At 37.8% G+C, this 15,710-nt stretch overlaps 1 protein-coding gene across 2 annotated transcripts in view; it reads left to right on the forward strand.

Moving 5' to 3' along the window:
- Positions 1–3,015: 3,015 nt before the first annotated feature.
- The window catches only part of disp3 (dispatched RND transporter family member 3), a 92,617-nt gene continuing 79,922 nt past the window's right edge, over positions 3,016–15,710 (forward strand). For both annotated transcript variants that reach the window (XM_073867497.1, XM_073867498.1), the window contains exon 1: positions 3,016–3,325. The gene's annotated coding sequence lies outside the window, so the exon portion shown is untranslated. The remainder of the gene's footprint in view (positions 3,326–15,710) is intronic.

Genomic DNA, 15,710 nt, shown 5'->3' on the forward strand with positions numbered 1-15,710 from the left:
TATCTTTTTGTTTAAACATGTCTAAACTTTTAAACATGGGCGGAGCGTGCAAGGCTTAGCCTACCCCTGGCCGCAGACTTAGTAATTAGTGATTAAGAATCGAATCGCTGTAGATTTGAAGTCTCTGCTGCTTTTACGTGAAAATACTGCTCACAACCTTTGGTCAAAAAAAAGGTTTCTCAGTACTAAAATCCAAGCAATGAGAAATCTCTCTTAATCAGCAACAGTGCAGCTGTGGGGGAAACGTAATTCAGTCCCTCCAGAAAAATGTGATTATGCGATTGCATGATTCAATGCATAATCAGCCAAAGTCCACATATTTATAAGGGGGACGCATTTTTTAAATATGACGCACTTTCGCCGGATAAATTGCAAATTTCTGCTCGCAAAATATGCATGGCTTACATGATTTCATCGCATTTTCGTCAAAAAGTCATATATATCTTAGCAGAAAGTTGAAAAATGTTGCATTTACTTCACACTTGCGCAGCACTGCACCTTGTTGTCATGGGAATGTTAGGAAGTCACGTAATTACGCGACGTGAACATCAATGAGGGGACTACTTTCGAGCACTGCGTAATATCACTATATAACTATATACGTTTTATATAGGAAAAATATCAAAAATCTTTGGATATTTTTTAGCGCGATGCTAATGATCTAATTAGATTCAATGGATTATGCTAAGCTATGCTAAAAGTGCTAGCGCCAGACCCGGAGAGCATATTTTCAAAAAAAGTGGAATGTCCCTTTAAAAGTTGTTTACTTTCAAATACAAAGTAAAATTATTTACCGGCTTCCCTGACTCGATGAGGTACAATATAATGTCCGGGTAAGACACTTCTCGCCACTGGGTAGCATTGTTACACAAATTTAACGTTGGGAGAAGGGACATGTTTTTAAACTGACCAAATTAAGTGCAGATTTAGGGGCGATCTTACACCCTTCTGTCATCACAACGGGAGCCAATTTTTTCACATGATTGCAGAGAATGGTTTACCAAAACTAAGTTACTGGGTTGATCTTTTTCACATTTTCTAGGTTGATGGGCACTGGGACCCAATTATAGCACTTAAACATGGAAAAAGTCAGATTTTCATAATACGTCCCCTTTAAATGAAGTTTATTTAACTAAATTTGGGAGGAGCATGTTCATGTAATATAACCAATCAGCATTAAGAGGCCATCCCACACCTCTGTCCCATTTTTGCAGCATCCCTTCTCCACCCCATCGCCTCACTATCTGCTGGTACATCTATCCCAGTTACAGGTGTCATACCCATTCAAACTGAGGGGGCACGTGCCCCCTTGTTTTTTGTTGTTGAGCCAAATGGATTTTGCATGCAACTTCAGAATCAAAGAAGCATCCATTAATCTGTTATTTGTCTTTTAATCTGTTAAATATGCACAATATTATCAATTCTGTGCTGCATCCTTGTCACTTTCGGAGATTACATTACTTTATTCTGGCAGCAGATGCTGCAGTCAGCGCAGCCGCAGATGTCATCAGCGTCTGAGCGCGCTCACAAGCTCTTTGCTGTTGCTGCTGCATTTTGCTATCTGAATAATTAAAAAGTGTAAGAAACGTTCACATGTCATTTTCGTTGTTTATATACTTTATGGATATAAAATTACATTAATTTTATAGGATAATGCAGTTGTTGTGCAAAATGCATTAATAATGACACAATTAAACAAGTTATTTATAAAAACTTGAATAATTAAAAAGTGCCGTTTCAGATATAAATATGATACTAATATGTCATTATTCCAATTAAATAGTATTTGATATGAAAGTTAGTCAACACTTTTATTTTGAATGTTTTTGCATGAAAGCAGGTGCGCTCAGATTGTTAGAAATGTAAGTGCCGTGGAAAAGACTGAAAGCTCTATAATATTTCGTTTGATGTCTGTGTATGCACAAATTTCTGTGAGCTGTGCACACTGTGCCCCCTTAAAAAAATTGGTGCATGATGCCCCTGATCCCAGTTAAAGCGGGGGGGGGGGGGTACTCTGGGTTATATTCTAAGCTCGGCAGATATGCTTTATCTCTTTACTCTATTGATTACATGTTAATGCAAAATTGTGAAATATGGCATTAGACACTCTAAATAAATGGTGCTAAATAGCACTAAAAGTGGTTCACTGGCTTTTACTTACAGGGAAACCATTTTTAGGGCTAAACATCACATATGTAGCACCTATGCTTTAACACCACTTCCGCACTTAGGTGCTCTGTAGCGCTAAAAATGGTTGATATAAATAGGGGTATATTTAGTTGGAGGATAAGACAGAAGAGGTGTGTATGACTTCATGTGGCATCACAAGAACCGAAAAGGGAATGACAGTTGACTGCTCCTTTTGCTTTCAAGTCGCTCTCGAGGTATTTTGATGCCTATCAGCAATCAGATTTTTACTGCATTACAGTTGGTTGGTTTAAGCAAATAATTATTATTAGTTAAAAAATAAATAAACATTCTATAATACTAAAACAGGCTTTAAAGTTATATTTATTTGATGCAAAATGTCATTTCTTTTTTTGTCTTAAAATATGGATTATAATGAGATTAGCTTAATTGTTTCTAGCATACATTCACATTTATAAGCGTTTTGAATGTTCTCTGCTCAATCATTATTCTGTTATTATCTCATTATATCTTTTCTCTCATTATCTCCTCCAGATTGTGCACCTCTCTCTTTCTTTCTTTCTTTCTCTCTCTCTCTCTCCCTTTCTTTTTCTTCTCTAGGTAGGACTAAACCATTTATATAAGGGGTGTAAACATTGCCTAGCAGCAACAGTATCACATTACAATCCAATTTCTTCCATCCAATATAAATAAACACAGATGTACGGCCAAGCTACGGTAACATTAACCACGCATAACAGTTCTCTCTGATTTTCCTGCCTATATTACACGCACACATCTCCTGTGTCACCCCTCTTCATTTCTCGCCGATTGGTCGGTTTGGATAGAGGTATGAACAAAGCCGAGAGCGGGTAAGCGAGAGAGAGATAGAGAGAGCGGTGCTGATGAGAGTGAAGAAACACACACGCTCGCTCAGTGATGCTGTCGTCTGGACAACAACATCCAGTAGAGAAACAAAAGGTCGATAGATGCTGTGAAAATGAGAAAGGTGCAAAACTAAAGCAAAGCTAACAGAAAAGCACCCAGTGCGTGAAACACACGGATTCATATAATATTACGATTTCATTAAGTAGTTTACATTGAGAAACAAAGAGAAGCGCTTTACCGCAGCGTTTGCTGTCAAAGAGGAAGTAAAACGCTTGACATCTTTCAGAGTGGAAAACTCTTTTTGACTCAGGTAAGAGATGATTTTACTTACAGGATTTTGTATCATGCATCTCTTTCTTAAAAGTAAACAGTGTTTTGTGCTTTATATACTTTAAATGTTGCATTTTACAATCAAAAATTCAGAAAAGAAATTAAAGCAAAGGTGTTTCTTCTTCTCACACCTGGATCAACAAGGTGATGGTTTCATATCCCCCATTTAACATTTTCATAAGAACAGACAACACATTTTATCTCCTTAAACACAAATATTTTGGTATCTTTACTGTTTACTTTAATGCATTATGCTTATTATGGTTAATGCGAGTCTGTCGTTATAATGTACAGTGCATAATTTGAGAGTTAATTTTTTTGGGCTCTCACCCCAAGCACACACACACACACTCCACACGATCTGTAAAAAAACTCACACGGCAGAATTGTTCATCCCGGGAGAGTCGTGAGCACTTGATCTACTAGACACAGCTTCCTAGTGGACATATCCGTAAGCATGCTCTGCCATTGCACTTCAATCAGTTTAGCTCCCATCTCTCACCCCGCACACACATTCACGCGGCATTCGCTAACATTTATTACACCAATAGGAGAAATATCTCTCTCTGTCCAGAGCTCAAAGCAACACATGGAAACCCAGGACTACAATATGCTGTTATGCCTCAGACAGTGGGAAATTTATATTTGTAAACTTATTTGAAGTGGGAATATAGTCACTGATTGCCTCATAATTTCATGTGCATGTGCTTTTAAACTTGTGTTGTATACCTGTTGTCAACACTAAACCGAGTGTTTGTAGAGAAAGAGAGAGTGAGATTCATATTAAGGCAGGTGGTGATGATGATGTGGAAAAAGGTGAGCAGAAGCAGGTGAGGAAGGGGGGGCTATCTATTTTTAGCTGCTATCTGATGAGAAGGTTAGATAGTCTGCCACATAGCATACACATATGCAATGATCTGAAAATGCTTATGGGAAAGAAACGTGGGAAATAAGATGTCTTTATTATTGCAAGTGTTTCTCCTATAAGATTAAATAGAAAACCAACCCTAGTATTCTCAGGTTTCAGACATATTATCAGTGTGCCTTAATGTGTCTGCGCTAAAATTTGCCAGGAAATCAAAGTCTCTCTCTTTAACCAACAGTCAGAGGTTTTAATGGGATACTTTATCCCAAAATAAAGAAATAATGAACAATATAGTTTTTCAGCATTTATTAATTCTTGTTAATGTTGTTAAAGGAAAACACCACAGTTTTTCAATATTTTACTATGTCCTTACATCTACTTATCTTTTTTCAATGCGTGCACTTAAAGGGGCAATGAATCGATTTTATTGTTTTATACTGTTGTCTGAGGTCTACTTATGATGTTCGCGTGGTTTTTACAATCAAAAACATTAAAAGCAATAGCCGCATTGAAGACCTGGACGTAAAAGATTGGACAGCTTCATTACCCGTCATTACATGTGGGAAAATGTTTTAAAAACATTGTGTAAAAATTAAAAAGTCATTTTGGTTACATTTGGCAATCTTTAAAGACAAGTTTAATGATTGTTGAGACACTGCATGGTTTGCTTTGCCCCTGGCCCACACATGTGTCACGTAAAGCTGTGGGCAGGGCTACAAAATTGGTTAGTTGTATTTGGGTTTGGGGAGGTGTTTCAATTCTACTCTGACATCATATTTCATCACATTCCTGAATCTATAATTTTCCTGACTTTCCTGTGCCAATAGTTATATTTCATATTTCAGTAGCACGTTTTCAGTTTTGAAACTTGCAGGATGTTCATTTAAGTATGAGACATTTATTGCTGTTTATTGACCTCTTATATACCAAATTATCAAGTTAAAATTGATTGATTCACTGCTCCTTTAATCTTTGCACAGCGCGTTGTGAATGTGTTAGCATTTAGTCTAGCCCCATTCATTTCTTAGGATCCAAACAGGGATGAATTTAGAAGCCACCAAACACTTCCATGTTTCCCTATTTAAAGACTGTTACATGAGTAGTTACACGAGTAAGTATGGTGTGGCACAAAATAAAAGGTGACGAAATTTATACAGGTTTGGATAAACTTTTCCTTTAACATTAAAGGGGACATATCACAAAAATCTGACTTTGACCCTTTTTAACATAAGACCCTTGTGATGTCAGAAGGGGATAATATTGCCCCTTAATCTGCACTATCCAACCACGACACCACCATTTAGTGCAGAGATAAACTCATTTGCATTTAAAAAGGACACACCCAAAATTGGCACATTGCTCACACATACAAAGTGGCATTTTTAATATGCTATAATACATTTTCTGTGTGGTATTTTGAGCTAAAACGTCCCTCACAAAAAAGTCCCCTTTGAAATTTCTTATTTAAAACAAAGCTTTACACAGAATTGTTGTAAATTTAAATGATCTGAGCTATCCACGTTTATTTTTTAGCTTTGTACTCTTACTACATCTCAAAAAGTGACACTATTTTTATTTCTCTTTTATTGATTTTAACTTCTGAGACGAAGTTGATGCTTAAGTGAATTGGAATCTCAATAGGATATCAAACCACTGAGCAAAACAACGATTTTTTACCGATCTGGACTTGGACAACATGATAATAAAACATTTCAAATAATCCAAAAGAAACAAGTTTTGTCATACATCTTATATTAATATTGATCACTGTAGCTCCTCTATTGAATTTCCTTTATGAAGGGATTGTGCAGAAATCAATGTTCAAAACACATCAGTGTTTACAGATATATGAACAGCAGCAGTGTGTGATATATTCAGGCTTTGTAAATGGATTGTCTTTGAATATGAATCTTACAAAGCAGTAAGAATGAGGGTCATGTCTACAGTACATTTCACACTTGGTCTGATGGATTGACCACGCATAAATCCACATGATAAAACAAAGGCTGTTAATGGGCACTAGTGTGATTTACCTCCTGACATTATTCATTGAATAGCCTACTGTATAAACACATCCAATTCAATCAGTTTATCTCAATCAAGTGTATTCTTCAAATGAATAGCTCATCCAAAATAATTGATCCACCCAATGCCACTCTGTGACTTTGTGTCAACACAAAACAAGATTATAAAATTAAAACCATTATTCATTAAAAACGTTTCCCTTCACTGTATAGTAGCTGTCATAATATACAATCTTAAAAATGAAGGCACTTAAAAGTGTTCTTTACAGCGATGCAATAGAAGAAACATTTTTGGTTCTTCCAAAAACCTTTCAGCCGAAGATTCTTAAAAAAAAAACATTTCTTTCTTACCTTTCACTTTTTAACTTTCACTAGGTTCATCAGATGTTAAAACCATTTTTAAAGTCAGCCAAAAATGGTTCTTCTATGGCATTGTGAAGAACCTTTATTTGATTGGGCCCTATTTTAACGATCTAAGCGCATTGTCTAAAGCGGTCTAAATGGGCGTGTCTGATGCCACTTTTGCGAATTTAACGACAGGAAAAATGGTTTGTGCGCCGAGTGCACGGTCGAAAAGGGTTGTTCCTATTCCCCTAATGAGTAATGGGTGTGTTTTGGACGTAACGTGCAATAAACCAATGAAAGTCTTAACTTTCGTCACCTTTAAAAGCCAGTTGCGCTGGTGCTATGTCTAATCCCTATTTAGATGACGGACTTTGTAAACTGAAAAACTAAGCGGAGGAAGAAGACCCCCAGTTTAAGATTAATGTTAAATTCATGTATGTGATAAGCAAACCCGCGTTGTCGTCCCGTTTATAGGCGCATATTTCTAACGCGCTCATTAAATACCAAAAACAATATTGCGCCATTGACTTTAGAGCAGGTTTTTGTTGGTCAATGGCGTAGTTTATTTTAGTTGCCTCAAAATAGCAACGCGCCAACAATGCGCCTGAACAAACCTCGTTTTCAGACCAGAGCGCCCATGGGGGCAAAAATGGGCGCAAATTAATTTGCTATTTAATCAACGTGGCGCTAAACGTGAAAATTATCATTGCGCCAGGTTGAAACTAGCAAAAGACACTTGCGTCGCGCATTGCGCCGGGTGTATGATAGAGCCCATAATGTTTTCATATTTTAAAAAATTACTACTGACTAAACCATGATTTAAACACAAGTTTTGTGCAGTGCAGCGCTTGCTGTTTGTTGTTTCTACGATCAAAAATGCAGACATGGTTTTATGTTTTAGTATTCTTACCTTACCAATCTGTTACGTCCTGCTCAAGCTGTGCTGGTAAAGTTCATCGATCACCTCGGTCATCTGCATTTTCTTTTATTATTGCATTGTGAGCTAATCTTCCAAACATGCACTGAAAAAATGATTCATTCAATTTACTCATTTTTTTAAGGTAAGTGGTCGCAATCCATTTGTTTAAGCTACATTTAAAATTTATTTTTTTGAAATACTAAACAAACAAAAAACTTTAAATGTAGCTTAAATGAATTGATTGCAACCGCTTAAATTTCATTGTGGTAAAAAGCGTCACTTTCAGGCTGACGTCAGTTCAGGCCAATCACAACATTCTGTTTAGCTGTCCAATCGGAAGACACAGCGCTTTTCAGAACAACAAAATCAATGTGGTTCAGGGAGGCAGGGCATAGAGGAGCAACAACAATGTACAGTATATGTTGAAATTAATGTGTTTTTTTAACCTTAAACTATGCAAACACATTATATTACAGCGAATACACAAAATAATGTTGTTTTTAGAAACATAATAGGTGCTCTTTAAAATAAACACCACACTGCAATGTCTTAGCAATGTCTGTGGTAACAGCAGAATGACTGACTCGATTTGAAACTAATGCACATCCGCAGTGTAATGGCACTCCACTTTGAGTTGTGCCGCATTACCACCTTGGGTGTGCATTATTTTCAAATATTTCAACAGCCCGTCATCAATTATTCCTTACTTAGTATCACTGACATCAATCCTGGTCCCTGACAGCAGATAACTCCGGGTCACAGCTGCAACTTCGGCACGGATCCAATTTGGTTATGACCGGGTTTTTTTATTAGACTATTTACAGGTAATGGTTAATACTGTATGCCTCTGTAAGTATTTACCTATAACAATTACGAACACAAATCTATTTATGCAGGATCAGAAATAAGTAATAAAAAAATCAAAATCAAATAAAACTAATATCATACATGTTTTAACTTTCAAGTGAACAATAGTAGTGTTTAAGTGCTCTGTACTAACAACAGCCCCACCTCTGTATCTGAAATGCCATCAAAGTCCCTAGTTAATACCTATCTGTTTGCAGTCTACTGTATAATAGTTTCACATAATCTAAATAATATCTGCATGTTTGTGATTGTTATTCCCATGGGGTTTAAACAGCATTCTTGGCCTCCAACTCAGATAGCAAATTAAAGTAAAATGATTCTGCTCCAGGCATTGTGTGGTATCGAGTTATTGACAGACATCCTAAGAGAAATTAAAGGCAAACAGAAACCTCATAGTGTTACTACAAAAATGTTATTTCTTATACACAAACTCATTACAAAAATGGCCTGGTTTCTCAATGACAAAAATAAAAATGAGCCTACACTCTTAAAAATTAAAGTGCTTCACGATGCCATAAAAGAAATATTTTTTAGCATTTTTTAACATGATCTCATGGAAATCCATGTTATAGTCACGGAAAATTTGATCACTTTATCCGTGACGATGTCATGGAATTCAGCTTTTTTCCGTGACAGGACCACGGATGTCTTTTCCGTGTCACTCCCACGGATTTCTCGTTTTTTTTCCAAATCATTGTCGCTTGGGGTTACAGTTAGATTTAGGGTTTGCGTTAGGATGTACTTTTATGTCTTTAGTCCGCTTTTAAAACTGTTCTCGTCTGGAGTTGGGTTCAGAGTTGGAGTTTGGGTTAGGATGTCTAAAACATAGACTGTAAAAAAAGATGAACGACGCCTGTTTGCTTTCTTCCATTGGTGAAAAGTGAAGCCGTCAGTGTCCCGATACGGCGCTGACATCTTGGGTGTTGAGTCTGCGCAGTAGCGATTTCGGGACCAGTCCTGCGCAGTAGTGAGCAGGAAGTAAAGCCCCAAAAGCAAGACCCCGCCTTCGTTCTCGCAGAATGAGCATATCACTGCTGTCAATCATAACGGGACACCACCGTTTTTATGGCATTACATAACTATCTAAAAACAAACTTATTTTAAAAACAAACACTTGAATTTACATCAGTGTGATAAAAAGTACAGTAACTGACAGAAACCAGCTATATATAAAAAAATATAATTAAAGTGTAATTAAATTGTTTAGTTGGTCTCAAGTCCCATTGAATAACATGGGGAGGCAGGGTTTACAGTATGACCTATACTGGGACCAGTCACTGGGGGGCTATCGAGACGTTTTGGCTTCACTTTTCAGTTCAGCTTGTGCGGCACGCTTGGTCTAAAAATGTAACAGAAAGTGATTCTTACCCCAACCCCAAGCGACAATGGTAAGAAAATAGGAAAAAACTATGAGAAAAGTATACATAAAATGAAAGGAGAAATCCGTGGGAGTGACACGAAAAAGACATCCGTGGTCCGTCACGGAAAAAAGCTGAATTCCGTGACATGGTCACGGATCAAGCGATCAAATTTTCCATGACTATAAAATGGATTTTCGTGAGATCAGCTGTATGGAATCTAAGGAACATTGTACATTGTAGTGTCAAAAGGTTCTTTAGGTTATAAAAAGATAAGAAAACGATTCTTCATGACATCACTGTAAAGATGCTTTTACAGCACCTTTATTTTTAAGTATATTTCTGTAAAAATCATAATATTTTATCGAAAAGTAATACATACCGCTTTTTGGCACTGTTCAGAAGTGCATACTACTGTATCACACTCCTCTAATTCATTCTGCAGTACTGTATGTATGTATGCAGCGTATGGAGATTTTTTGTATGCATTACTGCATGGAGTGAACTTAACGTTCCATGAACCAGAAGTATCATTAGCCAAGATTTTCAACATTTCCTTCTTACTCATTACTCATATTACCTTTTAACAATAATTTAAATATAAAATGCCTTATTCAGTCCGCCACCATGTTGATTTAAAAACAAGGCTTTGAGGCATGGACGTCCAAAGCGTCCTCTTTAAACCTGTTGTTTTATATTCAGCCATCAAAACACAGAAAATACATCGTTTTACAAATTTCAACGGCCCGTGGTCAATTATTCCTTACATGATGCATTCTGTATCACATACTCTGTGATACAGTCAGACAGAACTTCATGTGACATTGGTAACCACTCCACCATGTTTGATTCAGAAAACTCTTATCTTTGCCTAGCTTTAATTATTTAAATAACCACAGTATAGTGCGCAATGAACTCTCAGATAACCTTAGATATCTCAGAGCCTTTTATCACATAGAAAATGACTCTTCAAAAGCAGAAGTTCTGTGATTTAAAAGAAAAATCCACTCCGTCTGTCAGTGTGGAGCTCTCTGCAGGGCCGCAACCCTGACAGGGATTTGATTTCACACCATCTATCAGTCCGCATAGCCTGAGGTTTCCCTCTAATGCTGAAAGCTAAACCTTTTGGAGAAATGACTAAAGCCCTCAGATCAGATACAGAGGGACACTCCAGCAAACTCTTCTGACAATAGATGGGGAATGGAGGAGAGAAAATAGCCTTGTTTGTCACAGGCTGCATGACCATAGACCGTCAAAATGAGCTTTCTCAAAATGACAAGCTCTGGGCTGAGTTTTCAGTTTTCTTTAAAGTTCTTAAGATTTTTTTTAATGCAGCTTAGTTTTTGTTTAAGTTCAGAAGCTACTGTGATGTGCACATCCAATGCAGATTGAATAAAAATTCAATATCTCAATTAAAGAAAGATACAGAAGTCTTATATGATGTATGTTGCAACACATTCTCATTTACATGTTGACGTTTATTCAGAGGCTAACATTTTTAACGCGATACAGTTTTTTGACGTGCAGGGTACTTAATTTTGGTGTCAAACCGTTGGTGTCAATACCAGATGCAACAGGGATGAATCTCTTTTTATTTCTACTAAGCAATTTTAGGAGAAACTTCAGAGACAAAGCTGATGAAACACAATGAGAACTCCATTAAATATTTTAGAACGATAAAAGATCAAAACTATGAGAAACACACTTAATAACCAAACCACCACTCTTACAATATCAGGACTGGCAAACCAGATCTGTAATAAACCAGTGTGATGTGAACATATCATCTAAAGCTTTAATATCCCGTCAGTGTCTTCCCCCACATGTTTTTTTGTTTTGTCCCAGATGCTGTGCTCTACTTTTACTAATACAAAGACATTCATGGCCATTGTTGGATGGATAGTTGAGATTTGATGGACAGACTGTGCCATAATTCCACTTTCAATTATTAAAATATTTTCCATTGATGTCAGTGTCGCCATCTTTGAAATTCACGTGTTGCTGTATTTTCCACAGCAGTCACAGAAATAAAAAAGGGGTTGGTTTCGGTTTTAAATTATGCAAGAATTAGTAAAGAAAGTGCAGGGCTTGCTTTATGTTAAAAGAGTAATTAAGAGATATAAAGTTTGGGACCTGTTCAACAACAACTAAATGCTCCACAGCAACACTGAAAAACATGGCAACACTGCACACAACAATATTGTAACGCACCACAGAGCAAAACTGTTACACAGCACAACAACACTTTACACTGCACAACAACAATAAAAACTGCACAACAACACTGTACCACACAGCAAGACTGTGACACCACACAGGAACACTCTAACACCACACAAAACACTGTAACACCACACAGGAACACTATAACACGGCATAACAACAATGCTACTCCGCACAACAACATTCTAACACTGCACAACAACACTCTAATACTGTAACACAGGACAGCAGCACTGTTACACAGCACAACAACACTGTACTACCACACAACAACACTATAACACCACACATCAATACTGTAACACAGCACAGCAACACGGTTACACAGCACAACAGCACTATTACACCGTACAGCAACATTCTAACACTGCACAGAAATGCTATAACACAGCAAAACAACACTGTTACTACGCACAACAGCACTCTAACACTGCACAGCAACACTGTTACACAGCACAACTGCACTGTTACACTCCACAACAAAACTGTTACACAACACAACTGCACTGTTACACTGCACAACGGCACTGTTAAACTGTACAGCAACACTGTTACACAGCACAACAACACGGTAATACTGCACAGCAACACTGTAATACTGCACAGCAACACTGTAATACTGCACAACAACAATATAATACTGCACAACAACACTGTAACACCACACAGCAGCACTGTAACACTGCACAATAACATTGCAATACAGCACAGCAAGACTGTTACACCACACAGCAACACTCTAACACTGCACAACAACACTGCACATCAACACTGTTACACAGCACAACTGCACTGTTACACAACACAACTGCACTGTTATACTGCACAACGGCACTGTTACACTGTACAGCGACAATGTTACACAGCACAGCAACACTGTAATAGTATACAACAACACTGTAATACTGAACAACAACACTATAACACCACACAGCAGCACTGTAACACTGCACAACAACATTGCAATACAGCACAGCAAGGCTGTTACACCACACAGCAACACTCTAACACTGCACAACAACACTGCAACACTGCACAGCAACACTATAACACAGCAAAACAACACTGTAATACTGCACAACAACACTGTAATACTGAACAACAACACTATAACACCACATAGCAGCACTGTAACACTGCACAACAACATTGCAATACAGCACAGCAAGAGTGTTACACCACACAGCAACACTCTAACACTGCACAACAACACTGCAACACTGCACAGCAACACTATAACAAAGCAAAACAACACTGTAATACTGCACAACAACACTGTAATACTGAACAACAACACTGCAACACTGCACATTAACACTGCACAACAAAACTGTTACACAACACAACTGCACTGTTACATTGCACAACAAAACTAACACCAAAAAGCAACACTGTAACACCACACAACAACACTGTTACACAGCACAACAACTCTGTAATACCGCATAGCAACACTATAACACCACACAGCAGCATTGTTACACAGCACAACTGCACTGTTACACAACACAACTGCACTGTTATACTGCACAACGGCACTGTTACACTGTACAGCAGCAAAGTTACACGGCACAACAACACTGTAATAGTGCACAACAACACTATAACACCACACAGCAGCACTGTAACACTGCACAACAACATTGCAATACAGCACAGCAAGGCTGTTACACCACACAGCAACACTCTAACACTGCACAACAACACTGCAAAACTGCACAGCAACACTATAACAAAGCAAAACAACACTGTAATACTGCACAACAACACTGCAATACTGAACTGCAACACTGCACATTAACACTGCACAACAAAACTGTTACACAACACAAGTGCACTGTTACATTGCACAACAAAACTAACACCAAAAAGCAACACTGTAACACCACACAACAACACTGTTACACAGCACAACAACTCTGTAATACCGCATAGCAACACTATAACACCACACAGCAGCATTGTTACACTGCACAGCAAGAGTGTAACACTACATATAAACACTCTATCACCACACAACAACACTGTAACACTACACAGCAACACTGTAATACTGCACAGCAAGACTGTAACACCACACATCAACACTCTATCACCACACAACACTGTAACACTTCACAGCAACACTGTAATACTGCACAAAAACACTATAACACCACACAACAGCACTGTTACACTGCACAGCAAGAGTGTAACACTACATATAAACACTCTATCACCACACAACAACACTGTAACACTACACAGCAACACTGTAATACCGCACAAAAACACTATAACACCACACAGCAGCACTGTTACACTGCACAGCAAGACTGTAATTCTGCACAGCAAGACTGTAATACTGCACAGCAAGACTGTAACACCACACATCAACACTCTATCACCACACAACACTGTAACACATCAAAACAAAACTCTTACACCACAAAACAACACTGTAACACTACACTGCAACACTGTAATACTGCAAAACCACATCGTAACACAGCACAACAGCCTACCTAACACGGTCTCACACCCATGGCATCAATATTTGACGACACTTGACCATGCGTCAATATGTTGACGCGGAGGGTATACCTTTCGCGTCATTTTTTGACGAACTGGGGACTTCAATACTATTGGGTACGCGAAATTAAACAGTTGTCGCCTGGCATTGGGGTTAGGGTTAGGTTTGGGTAGGGATGTCATTATGTAAATCTAACCCTAAACCGACGCGAAAATGGTAGAAAATGGTAAGAAAATAGGAAAGAGAATGCAACGGACTTAATAGTATTGAAGTCCCCAGTTCGTCAAAAAATGACGCGAAAGGTATACCCTCCGCATCAACATATTGATGCATGGTCAAGTGTCGTCAAATATTGACGCCATGGGGTGAGACTGGGTTGGCCTACCCTATCTCATGGCAAGTCATGTCATAGACACGAAATTTCCTATTAATTTATTTGTGCTATTGACACGATTTTCCGCTGTCTTTTTTTCATTCCACTGGAGCATGAATGTCTTTTTCGTGTCACACAGCACGAATTTCTATAAACAGTTTTTCATGTCTGTGGCATGAGTTTTTTCTTTAAGATGTAATTTTATGCATTGGTTTCTACATGTTTTTCTTCCGCTTTTAAAACTATTCTCGTCTGGAGTTGAGGTTTGGGTTAGGATTTTGCAGAACGTGATTCTAACTCCAACCCCAAGCGACAATAGTAAAAAAAAGGAAAAAACAATGAGAAAACAAAATATAAAATGACACGATAAAGAAAGCTTATAGAAATCCGTGCTGTGTGACACGAAAAAGACATTCGTGCTCCAGTGACACGAAAAACAGCAGAAAATTGTGTCAATAGCAATATTCTGTGACTATAACATGAATTTCCGTGAGATTGGGTTGCAACAGCACTGTTACACCACACAACAACATTGTAATACTGCACAACAACTCTAACACTAAACAACAACACTGTAACACAGCACAGCATGACTGTTACACCACACAGCAATACTTTAGCACAGCACAACAGCATTGTTACACCGCACAACAACACAGTAATATGGCATAACAATAGTGTATAATACCACACAATAACACTGTAATAATGCATAACAACACTGAAATACTGCACAACAAAAATGCAATTCAACATGATAGAAGAATGGCAGTTATTAACACAGACAGTGAGCTGCTATCATAAAATATTTAGTGTCATTATGTTACTAAACCATCACACCATCTGAAAAATCTGGCTCGCCTCTATCCTCTCCTGTCA

The sequence above is a fragment of the Misgurnus anguillicaudatus genome, chromosome 5, assembly GCF_027580225.2.
Source record: "Misgurnus anguillicaudatus chromosome 5, ASM2758022v2, whole genome shotgun sequence".
NCBI classification, from domain to species: Eukaryota; Metazoa; Chordata; class Actinopteri; order Cypriniformes; family Cobitidae; genus Misgurnus; species Misgurnus anguillicaudatus.